The sequence below is a fragment of the Pogoniulus pusillus genome, chromosome 10 (genome assembly GCF_015220805.1).
Source record: "Pogoniulus pusillus isolate bPogPus1 chromosome 10, bPogPus1.pri, whole genome shotgun sequence".
NCBI lineage: Eukaryota > Metazoa > Chordata > Aves > Piciformes > Lybiidae > Pogoniulus > Pogoniulus pusillus.
Window position 1 is genome coordinate 36,636,450 of NC_087273.1, and position 15,361 is coordinate 36,651,810.

Genomic DNA, 15,361 nt, shown 5'->3' on the forward strand with positions numbered 1-15,361 from the left:
ATTGATCATTTCTGTGTATTTTGCATTCTTGCAGCTTCAGAGAATCACAGAATGGTTTTGGCCTGAAAAGACCTCTAAGATCATTGAGTCCCACCGTTAACCCAGCACAACCAAGTCTGCTGCTAAACCATGTCCCTCAGCATCACATCTTTTAAATCTCTCCATGCATGGTGACTCCACTGCCCTGGCCAGCCTGTTCCAGGGCTTGACAACCCTTCTGGGGAAGAATTCTTTCCTAATGTCCAAACTAAACACCCCTGGTGCAACTTGAGGTTGTTTCCTCTCATCCTACCACTTCTTACCTGGGAGAAGAGGCCAACACCTACCTCCCCACAGTCTCCTTTCAGGTAGGTGGTAGACAGCAAGAAGGTCTGCCCTCAGCCTCCTTTTGTCCAGGCTAGATAACCCCAGTTCCCTCAGCCACTCCTCACAAGACTTGTGCTCTAGATTCTTCACCAGCTTTGCTGCCATTCTCTAGAACTGCTCTAGCACCTTAGTGTCCTTCTTGTGTAGTGAAGGCCTAAACCTGAATGCAGCACTCAAGGTGTGCCCTCACCAGTGTTGACTATAGGGAGACAATCACCTCTAGTCCTGCTGGCCACACCATTGCCTTTTATCAAGTTCCTGGTGATCTAATGGGAGTTTGAATGCAGGACTGAATTCTGCCCCTCAGCCTTTTCTCTGCAGTTGTTTTCTTGCCTGTAGAACAGGAGTAATGCTTGTGGTGCATCTGAGTTGGTGAGGCTGAACCTGTTAGTGACAACAAAATACTTTGAGAGCCTTTGGTGGCAGGCACCAAACAACTCTACCCTATGCAGATTTCCAGTATTAAAAATGTACCACAGGTGAGTTGCAAAAGCAGTGGGGAAGGTGAAAAAGTCACCAGGATGCATTTAAGAGGAAAGAGCAAAGAGACAGCTCAGAAGATCCCTTTGGACAGAGCAATGTAAGAGTCTTATTTACAGTAAGCCACTGTAGAAGTATTTTTCCAGACATGTAGAAAAAGCATCTGGTCACAACAGCAGATGAAGCAAAGCAGCAGTATGGTGAGCAGCAGGGTCCACTTATTCTTGTTCTGGACCATACAGGTATCTGATTCAGAGGGCAGTGGTAGCCTGGGATGCCTGAAGGTGATGTAGGGCTGCCTCTTAAGCATAAAAACTACTCAGCTGTGACTCCTATGAGAGTGTGTGTAATTTTAGTAATGTAATGCATCCAACCTATTTGCTTCATTTTATCTTCTGTTATACTAAAGCCTTCAGATTTTTCAGTGCTGCAGTAATGCAAAGGCTTTTAATTTAAAAGAAATCCAAAAGCAAGAGAGGGAAAAAATAAGGAGAAAGAGACAAGACATAGTTGTAGTAAGTGGACACTGGGAACTTATCAGATCTCTCCAGCTTTATCCTCAGGGAGAGCTGAAGGGCAGAATTGAAAGAAATGTATTGCAGTGTAGGGTTCTTAAAATGAAGGCAATTACACAGTAAAGTTGAAGCACTGACTGGGTGCTCTGTACTGTACCAGGGACACAGTGCAGATGGTCCTGATGGTGAAAAAGAAGGATTTCTTTTTTGGAAATGTGTGAATAGGAAGCTAGAATTATTCTGTGGAGCCCTAAAGATGAAGAATAAAGGAGCTTTTAAACACCTGTGCGTGTGCTGAGCTGCTGGGAAGGTTTTGAAAGCTGGGAGTATGGGCAGCTGAACAGGAATGGGTGTGTTAGTGAACAGAAAAGACTGCTAGGTTGTTATAAGAAGGCTTGTGCATTGTCAGAATCACAGACTGGTGGAGTTGGAAGGCACCTCTGGAGATGATCTAGTATAAATCTCCTGCCAAAGCAGGGTCACCCAGAGCAGGATGGCCAGGATTGCAATGTTCAGACAGGTTTGGAATCTCTCCAGAGGAGACTCAGCAACCTCTCTGGGCAGCTTGCTCCAGCACCCTGACAGGAATGAAGTTTTTTCCTTCTGCTCCTCACGTTTTCCTCATTTCACATGGAACGATTGTCCCATTTCAGCTAAGCAGAAGGTGATGATGCTGGTGAGGCCACACCTGCTACACTGTGTCCAGTTTTGGGCTCCCCAATTCAAGAGAGACAGGGATCTGCTGAGAAGACTCCAACAGAGAGCCACAAGGAAGATCAAGGGACTTGAACATTTCTCCTGTGAGGAGACTGAGAGACCTGGGTCTGTTTAGTGTGGATAAGAGAAGGCTGAGGGGATCTTATTAGTGTCTCTAAATATCTGAGGGGTGGGTGTGAAGATGAAGGTGCCAGGCTCTTTTTGGTGGTGCCCAGTAACAGGACAACAACAGGTATGAGATAGAACACAGGAGGTTCCACCTCAGCATGAGGAGAAACTTCTTTGCTGCGAGGGTGCTGCAGCACTGGAACAGGCTGCCCAGAAAGGTCATGGAGTCTCCTTCTCTGGAGACTTTCAAAACCCACCTGGATGTGTTCCTGTGTGATTCTGCTTTGGCAGGGCGGGTTGGACTGGAAGATCTCTGGATGTCCCTTCCAACCCCTAACATGAGATTCTATGACTCTATGATGCAAAAAGATTCAGATCTTGCCCAACAATATTTGGCAATTAATGCATTTAAAAGTGTTTTGCAAACTAATTGCTTCCCTCACAACAGTATGGCACAGTAGGACTGCAAGGTAAGAAAGGTTTTTTTGGTCTTTTTGGACCTTTTTTGTTATTTGAGGAAAAAAAGGGGATTTGGTAGTACTTGAAAAATCTAGAATTGCAGACTAGCAAGCAGGAGTAGTTGCTTTGTGGCACAGTAGGCTGTAAAATAATCCAGGAGAACTTGGATCGGTTCCCGATGCTGCCTGTTCTCATAGCACGTTCTTAAGGCAAATCATGCTGCTTCTAGGACTGATTCCCTCTCTGTATCATGGAAATAGAATCATGGAATGGTCTGGGTTGGAAGAGACCTCCAAAGGTCATCTAGTCCAACTCCACTGCAGTTAGTCTTCCGCTAGATCAGGTTGCCCAGAGCTTTGCCAAGCCTGCCCTTCAGTATTTCCAAGGATGAGGCCTCAACAGCCTCCCTGTTCCAGCATTCCACCACCTTCATGGTAAAGAACTTGTTGCTAACATCCAAGCTAAATCTCCTCTGATATCAAACCATTGCCCCTCATCCTATCACCACAGGCCTTTGTAAACAGACCCTCTGTAACCTTCTTACAGGCCCCCTTCATGTACTGAAAGGCTGCTATTAGATCTCCCCTGAGCTTTCTCTTCTCCAGGCTGAGCAACCCCATCTCCCTCAAGCCTGTCTTTGTAGGAGAGGTCCTCGGCTCCCTGATCATTAACGTGGCCCTCCTCTGAATTAAGGCTTGTCCTGCAACACAGATCAATCTGTGACTTGGGAATGGAAGTGAAAACGCATTTAGGACATACTCTTAGGAGCAAGAGTCCTGTATCTTTCCCGTGGCAGAGGCTTTATTTTACAGAGCAGGAAATGCACCTATTGGCAAATTGTTTGTGAGCTGCTAGTAAAAGAGTACATCCTGTGCCTTCATTCACGTGCTCAATCACTGAGGAGATGTCCAAAGTGCTTTGGAGCCAAGAGAGAGTTTGCAAATAGCATTTTATGATCACTACTCATCTGCATGTTGGAGACCTGATTTCCCCCCCCTCCCCGGATCTGCAAAATTTACTGCCTAATTTGTGAAGCTGATAAGTGGATTGTGTAAGCATATGGAAGTTACTAAATATCTACTTGAGCGTGGCAGCATCGTCAACATGGCAGCAAACTAAGGAGTTTGGTATTTCAGAGACTTATCAGTCAGGGAGTTGGTTCAGAACTGTCGTTGCCATTCTTAGTTTAAATCAGTGCTGTCAAAAAGAAAAACTCTGTTTCATGTTAACATTTTGTTCTTTACATCTATGCTGCCTCATCAGATGTCCAAGGAGCTACCTTTGTTCAGTTGTGGGCTCCTCGCTACAAGAAAAATATTGAGGTGCCAGAGAAAGGCAACAGAGCTGGTGAGGGGTCTAGAGAACAGGTCTGGCCAGGAACAGCTGAGGGAGCTGGGGGTTGTTTAGCCTGGAGAAGAAGAGGCTGAGGGCAGACCTCATCGCTCCCTACTACTTGAAAGGAAGTTATAGTGAGGTGAGGGTCAGTCTCTTTTCCATAGTATCAGGTGATAGAAGGAGAGCAAAGGGCCTGCAATTGTGCCAGAGGAGATTTAGATGGGATATTAGGGCAGATTTCTTTCCTGAAAGAATGCTCAGGCATTGGAACAGGCTGCCCAGGGAGGTGGTAGAGTCACTGTCTCTGGAGGTGTTCAAGAAAAGTGTGGACATGGCACTTTGGGACATGGGTTAATGGCCATGCTGGTGTTAGGTTGATGGTTGGACTTGATGATTTTAGAGGTCTTTCCCAACCAAAACAATTCTCTGCTCCTATGAAAAGTAATGTGAGGTTCTTTTATGAGGGATGAGAAGAATTTGTTTCTTGTTTGCTGGTCAGCTCTTGTCTAACTCCTGTGTGCATTATTGACTGTGCATAATAAGGTGTTGACACAGAACTCCATTTGGATTTCTGTGCAGCCATCCAGCCCTTCTTAGCAGAAAGTGCACCTTCTTGCTTTGCTGTGGTAATGTGTGTGGTACTTGGTAGCTTCTCTGATACCTGTTTACTGTCTTCATCCATCACATAGTGGAATTGAGTGCAGCCTCAGCACATAGGCAGGTGACACTGTCATTGCTTCTGGGGTGTTGATCGACAGCCAGCTGAGCATGAGTGAGTGTGTGCCAAACAGACCGACGGCAGCCTGGCCTTGGTCACACACAGCATGGCCAGCAGGAGGACAGAGGTCATCATCCTCCTGTAGTAAGCAGTGGTGAGGTCCCACCGTGACTTCTGGCTTCAGTTTTGGAGTCCTCACTATACAAAGGATGTTGAGGTGCTGGAGATTGTCCAGAGAAGGACAACAAAACTGGTGAAGAGTCTGGAGAACAGGTCTGGTGAGGTGCAGCTGAGGGAACTGGGGTTGTTTAGTCTGGATACAGGAAGCCTGAGGGGAAACCTTCTTGCTCTCTACAACTGTCTGAAAGGAGGTTGAAAGGAGGTTGAAACAAGGTTGGGGCTGGTTGCTTTTCTCAGGTAATGAGCGATGGGATGAGAGGAAAAGACCTGAAGTTGCACCAGGGGAGGTTTCAGTTGAATATTAGAAGAAAACTCTTCACTCAAACAATTATCAAAGATGGAAAGAGGCTCCCCAGGGAGGTGGTGAAAGACAGACCCCTGGAGGTGTTTAAAAGACGAAGAGATGCAGTGCTAAGGGCCATGGGTTAGCACTAGACTGGACAGAGTTAGGTATTGGTTGGGCCTGAACACTTTAAAGGCGTTTTGCATCCGAAGTGGTTCTACAATTCTCTAACAGCTGCCATCTATGTAAGAAGGCATAGAGAGTGGTCCTTCCCTCTGCTGGCACAGTCACTGCAGTGACACAATGCTGCAGTGCTGTAACATGCCATTGGAATACGTTCTGGGGCCTGGAATACTGTTTGGAATGTGGAGCATCTGCATGGGTTTCCTGGAACATCTGCTTGAGCAGTGAGGTGCATGTCAAGGGCTTGTACCCACTCCAAAGCTCAGTGCAGGCTGAGGTCTCCATCTCTCTGTCACCAAAACAGGAGAATTTTCCTTTGACGTGGCCAAAAATATCCTGGCAAGTCTGTGAGAGTTTCTGGTATGCTCTTAATCTTGTAGGTTTTGAGGAGATTTAATTGCTTGCCACTGAGTTCCATACATCTCCCAGTTCAGAAATTTCCCTCCCTGACGTGCTCTTGTTAGTCTCATCAGGAAGGAGAGTGGAAACCCTCGACAGGAATGACCTTTTGGGGAATTATGCAGAAGAAAGAATATAAGTTCCTGGTTTCAGTGAGAGAGAATTGTCACCTCTTTCACTGTTGGAATGTCTGCCCTCCCTGTGCTCAAAGGTGTCAGCCCCCAGCTGAACACAACCTGGGACTGTCTGCGTCAGCAGAACTAAACCCCCACCCAAGCCACTGGGCAGTTGGGGTCTGGCAGCTCCTAGGGAGGTGTATTGTGAGCCTGGACACATGCAGTGGCAGCAGAAAGGGGGGGAGCAGAGTTAAAAGAGCACTGTTTTCCACTTTTGAGCAGAAATCAGCACTCTTCAAGCTGCCATGGCCTAGTGGAAAGAGTCCCTGCTGGTAGTAGGGAGCTGGAATGAGATGATCTTCAAGGTCCCTTCTGGCCTAAACCAGTCCGTGATGCTGCCATGATAAAACACCAAACCACTACCACCAAAACCAAATTACCCAACCTCCACCCCACTCCAGGGGCTTGACTGAGTGGTGTCTTTGGGAAGTCAGCATAGTGAAGATTTTTCTGGCCCTGTGTATTGCAGAGTGCTAGAAAGATTGCAGGGGTTTGTGTTTGGGGTTTTTGTTGCAGGTTAGGATTATGAGTAGTGCTTATCTGCTTGTGGTGGGCAACTGAGAGATGAATCTGGGTGTCCTGTTGGGTAAAAGTACCCTGCAGAATAATATCTAAAGAGTTTCAGGTGGTGTTTCACTCGCAGCATGCTTTGACTGGCTCACTACTTGTGCCCATGTGTTACTTGGCTGCACTCTTGCTGCGGTCGGAGTGGTTTTAATTTCTTCCTCCTTGTTCTCTCAGTGTAACAGAGAATAGGAATCAGTAATACTTGCAATACACTGATCTGTGGCTTCCTGGTGGGAAAGAAGATGAGTCACCAGTAACTAAAACCAACAGCCATTATGTCCTTGGATTCAAATTTGCTCCTCTCAGTCTAATTGTTCAAATACTTGCTTTCTGCGCTGGCTTCCTCCCGAGCAGTGTGGCACATCTCACAGACTGCAAGACTAGGAAGGAAGAGGTGGCAGCAGTGACAGCACATGTCACAAGCCTGAAGAAGGGGCCCTACCAGGGATGAATGTGGGCACTCAGACCACACGCTTCATTAGGTGGTGGGTCTCCTGCCATATCTACTACCATGACTAAGCCAGGTATTTATTATAGTCAGCAGAAAACCTGTCTGCCAGGTTTCTTTGGTTCTTGTATTGGGGTTCTGGATGTGGCAGGGGTGGGTGGCTGCCCCCACTGTAAAGCTACACCCTCAGGCATGCAGCACCATGCTGTCTACCTGTAACAGTCCAAACATTAACTATATCACTACTGGGTTTGCAGAGGTCCTCTCCAGAGGTCCAACGCCTACCATTGTGTGGTTCTGTGTTTGCAGGTTACAAGAGCCTGTAACCAAACTATCAGGGTGCCTGTGCAACCTCTGGGCTATAAGCCCCCAGTCTGGTCCTGTGAGTACTGCTTTTGCTGTGAAGACGTGGTTTGGGTTTTGTTCCTTTATTTTGGTGTCCTTGTTTTGCTTTGTTTAGTTTTAAAGATAAGTTCATTCATATAACCAACAACTCTCTGGGATTCTTCTTGGAGTGAAGCCTCAACACAACTCCAAGATCTCCTACGGTTTATAACTTCATCAGGGGAGAAATGTTCACACTCCTCTTAGACTGTCTCTCTAAGCTCCAGAAAGATCATTATTCCTCAGACACTGAACAGAACTTGTCATGGTGATTTTGGTGCTTAAAAGGTAAAGAATGACCTATCTGAGGACCTATCTGACCTATCCTCTGGCAGATGCCAGCACATCAGGTTGCAGATTGTTAGTGGGGTGCTCTTGGAAATGGAGCACTTGCCTCTTGATGAGAACAAACTGGAAATCAAAGTTCTCCCAATCTGTCAGATTATAATCCATAAATTTTTATTCCTAATTCACATAAAAATAGTTCATTATGAGGATTGTCAACGCTGTGAGCTTTTGATGAGCCTTGTTGTTTTCAGGACAAATGGCCCCACTGTATCATCCCAATTACTGCAGTGTCTCATGGAACCATACAATGGTTTGGGTTAAAAAGGACCACAAAGGTTTATCTAGTTCCAACCCCTCATGCTTTAGGCAGGGGACACCTTTCACTAGACAAGGTTACTCCTGGCCTTGAACACTACCAGGGAGAACCACCCACAATGTCTCTGGGCAACCTGTTCCACAGTCCTGTATTCTTTGAGGTGCATTTGATTTCTTGTGGCTCACACCAAAATCTACCTGCTAAAATCACCTTTCACTCCTGCTCTGACTGCTGCTCTCTTTTGGAACTACCCCACTGGTTCTCCACTTCCCATCACATCTGGTGACCTGTGGCACAAACTGCAGCCTGCCGTCTTCAAAGCCTGGCACTCTTAATTCTGGGTTGGCAGACTCCCAGCTCCTTCAGGCAGGCTTGCATCTTCTTTCCAACTTGCAGCTAGGGAGAGGTGAGGCAGGAAGGGAAACCAACTCCCCTCTGAAAGCAGTTGAGCCAAAAGCTTGCACGCTTTAAGTTAGTAACCTTTACAGTTCATCACTTTACCTACTCTCTGCTGTTTCTTCTATTAATTCTTAGGGTACTGGTACAGCTGGGAAGGGAGAAGTCTTCAGAGTGCAAATAGATATATATATGTGTATATACATACACACACATGCAGAGATACGGTGTGCAGAAATATTTCTACAGCTAAGTCTAGCAACTGGAATATGTGATTAGATACTTCCTCCTAAGCAGCCTGGGCACAGCTGAGTTTAAGGTGAGTGATTTATGTGATGATCCATAGGATCATCTCCTCTCTCAGAGGAGATACAGGGGAATTTCTTTCTTGTGAGGGTGATGGAGCACTGGAACCCGGAGCGGCTCTTCTTTTCTGGAGACGTTCTGCTCAGACATTGTAGTCCTGGACCCCTTGCTCTGGCAGTGGCGTTGGATTAGATGGTCGTCAGAGGTCCCTTCACCTCCCACCGGGAGGCTGCTGTCAGGCGGCCTTGTACAGGCCGCTGTGCGCGAATGTGCCCTGGACCGCAGGTGCAGGTGGCCGCAGGGCGGGCAGAGGCTGCCCGGGGCTCCTGCCTGCGGGGCCGCGGCCAGAGCTGGGCTTTCCTGTCTCACAGCATTTCTGCGAAACCTCGCAAACTCTCTCCAAGTGTGCTTCTCCCCCTTTCACTTCCCCTGCATCGCCGCTCCCATTCGTAACGGAGGTGCGGAGGGCAGGGGCCGCTCCAGGCCCACTCTGGGCTGTCAGCGCGGCGGACCTGCCCCTGTGGGGCCCGCGCCCCCCGGGCGGCCCGGCCGCTGCCTCCGAGCAGGGCAGACGCGGGCGTTTCTGCACAGCAGCGGCCGCTCCTCCTCGTAGCTTTCCTCTTACCACCCGCCGCCGGCGGGGTCCCGCGGCCGGCCCCGCCGCCGCCCGGCAGGTGTCAGTGTGGGCCGCAGGGCCGGGCGGGAGGAGCGCGGAGGGGAGGGGAGGGGAGGGGAGGAAGCGCCGCCGCTCCGCCTCCTCCTCCCCCGCCGGCGGCCCCCGCGCCCGTCCGCCGGAGCCAGACTCGCTGCAGACAGGCGGCAGCCAGCGGAGCGGGCAGGGCCGGGGGGGGAGGAGAGGGAGGAGGAGGAGAGGCTGGGGATGAGTTGGAGGCAGGCACAGCCTCGGCGCAAGAGGGAGAGGCTGCCGGAGACAGGCAGGGGGAGGCGACGCGGTGCCCCGTCCGTCCGGGAGGAGGCCATCCCGTCGCTGGGGCGAGCGGCGAGGGCCGCGGAGAGGTGAGTGCGTTGCGGGGCCGGGGAAGGGAGAGTGGGGGGTCGGCGGGCGGAAAGTGACGGGGAAAGTGCGGGGAGGCCCGAGTTGAAGGTCTGGGAGCGTGCGAGGGACGAGGCGGCGGCTGACGAGCGGCTCCGCCGGCGTCCAGCTTCCCGGAGCCGTGGCCGGGCTGAGCGCGTCTCTCTGGCGGGGCACCTGAGGGGGCAGGTGGGAGGCGGGCGCCGAGGCTGTTGCCGGAGCGGGTGTCGGGCAGCGGTGACAGGTAGCGCCGCTAGCAGGGGGCGGCCTGGGCCCCGGGGAAACCCCACCGCCTTCTTGCTGCGCAGCGTGGCCGGGAGAGAAGCCGGAGCGGCGGCGCGGAGGGGAGATCCCCCCGCTCCGGGGCTCGGCAAGGGGAGGCGGAGGCGCGCAGGACTGGGGAGCCGCCGCGGCGGGCAGGGTGCCGGGGAACAGGGAGTGTGCGGCACGTCCTCCGGCTGCTCCGGGGTAAAGACTTCCAGCCCTGTCTGGACGCGGTCGGCTCGCCTTAGGACTGATGTCACCCAGCAGTGCCCGGTTACCGTGTCCTGCCCGTCCTAACGGGGAGCGATGTCTCTGCAGCGGCATGCGAGCTGGCAACTTTTGCAGGAAGGAGAAGCAGCATCGTGGCTCTCAAGTGACCTATATTTAATAGAGGGTTATTTTTTTTCCCGTTAAAGCAAAGTTTATTAGCAGAAGTGTAGCTGCCTCGAATCTGTGCATCCCGAATTTCTGAATGGTGTGCCAGGTTTTCCATCACGTAGGTGGGTAGGTAGTTGTGATTTGCTGCTCGCTGCAAGAGGCAAGCACACCGCTGGCTGTAGGTTTAAGCTCGCTAAAGAATAAACAGGATACGGGGGGGAAAAAAAGGCAAAAGTAACTTCTGTCAGGAGATCTGAACACCTAGAATGATGAAATGTCTTGGTGGGACTTGGTTGTTCAGAACCTTACCTGAGTGGCACATGATGGCTGTGCAAGAGAAGAGAAATCTAGTCAATAGTTGTATAAGGTTTGAGAGGCAGCACTTGGCATTAGAAAGTTTATCGATCTAAAACACAGGCGTCTTCTTAGGATGGAAAACTCCTTTGATTTGGCTGTTCTTACCGAAAATGCCTACCTGCGTTACAGTGTATGCGAACTGGAAAGGTGCACAATGTAACATGAATAGTGAAGTGTGTGCAGCATCTTTCTTCTGAGGCTAGCCAAAAAGGGAGAGAGGGTTTTTGCCGGTAAGAAAGCCCCAGGGGCAATTACTGGTAGGCATAGATGAGGTAAGAACACAGATGCTGCCTAAGTACAGTAATGTGCCTTTCTGGAAAGCACCTTTTGGTTTTCATCCTTCCATCTCTGAGTATGTTGGCAAGACAAAACTTCTATTCTGCCTTCCAATTTCTAGGGTAACGTTTTGGGAAGCCTTCTCTCTGCAGCCATTTGGAGTTGTTCCCACAAGATATGCTGGAGTAGAACTGAGTAACTGTGCGTGTGGGGCACACGTGTGTCCTTCCACTAATGAGAATAGAAAGGTTATGGCTTTGTGGCTGTGAAGAAGAGGGGAAGTTTTTGCTGGACATCTAGTCTAATCAGCATCCTCTTGTCCACATTAACTGAAACAGCAGTGGTACTCTGAGCACCTCTCTCTGTGCTGGTGTTTTAGTACCAGGTGTTTTGTTACTGTGGTACGTAAAGTGACCAGCGTGAGGAGAACTTAAATGGGAACGTATTAACTACCTGCAGTTGGGTATAGAAGTTAAAAATCAGCTCTTTTTATCTGATCTGTGTTTATAGAAGCATGTTTAATTCCAGCTCTTAGGTATGTGGAGATCATTGCTGCATACTTATAAGGCGTATCAGTATTCCCCAGTAAATTCAGATGCCCGTGCGGGCCTAAATGATGATAAATGTGTAGTGCAGGAGGAGTTAACAATGTGAGACAGTAGATTTCAGGCCACTGGTTTATGTTAATTGAAACATTACAGGCACTAGGCAGTGTTTGAATGATGAAGTTTGAATTCAGTCCTCAGCTTCTCTGGCTTGTTGTGTCAAAACTTGTGGAAGTTGAAAGGAGCTGGAATTCAGTATTGAGGCTCAGCTGTATTAAGCACAGTGAGACTAAAACTACTGAGCAGTAGCTTAACCTAAGAATTTACAAATAGCCTGTCCCTGTGTCATTTTTAAAGTAGATAAAACACTGTTTTCTCTACATAGGACATTAAGGTGGGACTTAAAAGTGAGTTGTTAGTTCTCTTTGAGCTGAAGGTACCACATCTTTCGGTGGGGATGGGGGTGAGAAGTTTTTGTTCATCCTGATTTTCTTGACCAAAATGCAGTTCTTTTTCACAGGTGCCCTGCAACACTCTCTCTATTGGCTGCTGCCCTTCTACCAAGAGCTGGTTGCATTTCAGGGATGCAATCTAAAATAATTTGGAGTACTTTCCAGGGGTGATGGGCCAGAAAGAACTCAATGATTATTGAAATATTTGTAAGGTGTCTTAAAAGTCATTGAAGTAATCTAAGAGAAATGAAGTGTTAGAAGGTGGGTGCCTGCCCAGCAGCTCTTGCATCAGCAGGCATGGCCATTGCATTTAACTTGGGAATGGTCTTGGAAAAGCTTTTTCCTTGCTGGTTTCTAACAGCTGAAAGGAGCCCCTTGCAGGTGCCTTGCCACTTACGGGATACAGATACTTCTAGGATTTAGAGATGAATTCTGCTGCAGATTGGTTCTGTGGTAACCGTGAAATTCTTCAATGGCACCAAGCTAGTATCAGCTGCTCGTTCAAGGCACTGATGCCAGAACAGTGGTGCATCAGTTGCTGGGAATCCAACCCTGTAGTGAAATGATTCATACATAGACATTTTCTTTTCTCAGTTGACAGCTATTTTTAAGGAGAGCTGTCTTGCCTAGAAGGTTGCTATCTAAGCAAAGGCAGCCTAGATAGCTAAAAATTTCCTTCCCACCAAATATAATCTTTTTTTTTTGCCAGACTTTTGAAATCTACACTAAAACATGTAAATTGAGTTGATTTTAATTGATTCTTGCTGAGTCTCTGGTGCTAATTGGTCATTATAAAGGGATTGTGACATTTTGGAGCTGCTCTCGGGAAGGCAGGAGGGTTTTTGTGCACAAGCTGAGAGGATGAGTTTGAAGTCAGTGCTGGTTTGAAGCGACTTCTAATAATGGCTGGTGATAACTACATGAAGAAAAACTTCCCTGTGAGTGTGGAAGAGTCCTGGACCAGGCTACCCAGAGATGCTGTGAAGTCTCCTTCTCTGGAGAGATTAAACTGCCTGGACATGTTCTTGTGCAACCTGTTGTGACTGACCCTGCTTTAGCAGGGGGATTCTACTGGATGATTTCCAGAAGTTCCTTCCAACCTCCACCATTCTGGGATTCTATGATATCTAAGTAGTATCAGGTATAACTTCTTGACATGAATAGGACTCTCTAGGTGGTGTAAGTCTGTAGTGGTGGAGTTGCCATCCCTGGAGGCGTTCAAGAAAAAAATGGATGAGGCACATAGTGCTGTGGGCTAGTTGATTGGACAGGGCTGGATGCTAGGTTGGACTGGATGATCTTGGAGGTCTCTTCCAACCTGTTTGATTCTGTGATTCTATGATTTGTCCACTGTATCACAGAATCACAGAATGGAGGGAACCTCTGGAGATCATCTGATCCAACTCCCTTGCCAGAGCAGGTTCACTTATCTCCTTACTCGTTCCTCTGCCTTGTACCCCTACTTCAGCTGCTTTTAAGATTTTGCCTGAGGAGTTTAATACCTGATTGTAGAACAAGTAACATGCTTCATGGCATGAAATAGGCTCTTCAGGTGATCTCAGTGCCACGTTACCATGCTTACCTTGGGGTCTGAAAAGCTAGTTCTGAATCTTACTAGTTCCTAGCAGTAAGTGTGAAAGAAGGAAGAATACTGGAAGTCTCTGATGTTATAAATGTTACTTTATACCTGAATTGAGATTCTGAGTAATTGTTTTGGGGAGCTAGAAGCCATCTAGCATCTGCTCTGATTAGCTGCTTTGCTAGGAGTTTCATTTCTGTAAAGGGGACTTGAAAGCTTTGTTTTATTGTTTTTCACCCCTGCATGCTGTCTGTGTGCTGCTCAGGCAGAATATCCCACTGAAGGAAAGCTACTGCACATTTTTGTTTATTTCCACTGTGTCCTTCTGAACTTGGTATTTGAAAGAGAAATTTAAGTTCTTTGTTTTAGAGAGGAGTTTTATTTACTTAACTTCTGCTACTGTCGGTTGAGCAAGCATAAGGGGACTACAGTCAAAAGAATGCTTGCAGGTGACTGAGAGCGATCACAGCATTCTAGGGTGGCAAAATACTTCTGTATTCATCATCTGTCTTTATTTAATGCATGCATCTCAGTAGCATATGCCTTGATTTAGCATATTTGGAGTCTGCTAAGTGCAGATGCATTTCACCAAACACTTTTTCTTGTTGTTTAGTTAAGCAGTGGGAAATTGCAAGTGGCTGTATCGCCATTCGTTATTGCTCCCTGTAATAATGGGTAAATTTAATCTTCCTGATTAAGATTATTTTGGTCACAGGAGACAAGGGAATGAAAATGAATCATTTTCTTGGTGGTGTGCTGTGTCTGTGTGGTTTGTGTCTGTCTTTCTCTTCTTTAAAATCCAGCTGTAGACAGCGCTCTAACCTTTTAAACTGGGTTTGGAGAATCTTGCTCTACCTCAGACTTTCCTTTCAGATAGGAGACAGGAATGAAGAACAATTTAAATGCAGTTTCTCTTTCTCTTGCCAGTGGAGAGCTTTCCTAGGTTTGAAGTAGTTTTCCTTTGTGCCAAATGATTGACTTTTCTAGAATAAAGTCTCTCCAGAGTGTGCAGAAAGTCCTCTGGTTAATATATTGGCATTCCCAGAACCCACTAAAAGTTGGGCAGGTTGCCAGACACCACTTAATGAGGATGCCGAGTGTCTGGCACAAACCTGCATGAAAACCAGCGAAGAAGCTGGGGGTGGAAGTGCGTCTGGTGGGGAGAGAGCTGGGGAGGTGACACATCCACACCCATAATTTATTTTTAATGTCTGCATTTTGCAGAGGAGCTGCTCAGAAACCCTTACCACTGGGTTTGGAAAACTCCTTGGGCGCAGTCTGGATGCTCCAGATTGAGGTAGCTGATTCTCGTAGAAGTAGTTCTATGATGCAAGTGGTTTATGAGTTGAGGTGGGTTAGTTTTGGAGGGGAGCACCAAAAGAGGATGGGAAGTGATAGTGATTCTATGTTTTATTATCTGCTGAAGCTGAAAAGCATTTGAAAACGTCGTTAGGCAATTTAGGGGACAATGGAAGTCGGTGCTTGCCGGCAGCAACACAGAAAGGCTGTCAGAGTTACATGGCAGGGCTAAATAAACTGCTGCTGCTGCTGGAACACTTATGCTCAGCCTCGACCTGTGGTGTGTGGCTCTGTGCTTAGGTTCTGCTGCGCGTTAAGTAGATTTGCAGGTGTAACAGAGTCTGTGATGGTGAGATAAATGTTAGAAATATTAGTCATATGCCAAGCTGAGGCATTTCTCCATCAAAAACAGAGGGGATTGGTTTTGAATCAACTGCTTAAAGATTGAAATGGGTGGAGCAAACGTAGTTGTATTTTGAACTGAGCCTTGTTTCAGACATGTAAAGCATGGACATTTCCAGCATTTTCCCCAGGCTTTAGCCTCTCTCCTACTC

General features: G+C 47.9%; 1 protein-coding gene across 2 annotated transcripts in view; it reads left to right on the forward strand.

Moving 5' to 3' along the window:
• The first annotated feature begins 9,494 nt into the window (after positions 1 to 9,494).
• LDLRAD4 (low density lipoprotein receptor class A domain containing 4) overlaps positions 9,495 to 15,361 on the forward strand; it is a 368,920-nt gene continuing 363,053 nt past the window's right edge. For both annotated transcript variants that reach the window (XM_064150273.1, XM_064150275.1), the window contains exon 1: positions 9,495 to 9,641. The gene's annotated coding sequence lies outside the window, so the exon portion shown is untranslated. The remainder of the gene's footprint in view (positions 9,642 to 15,361) is intronic.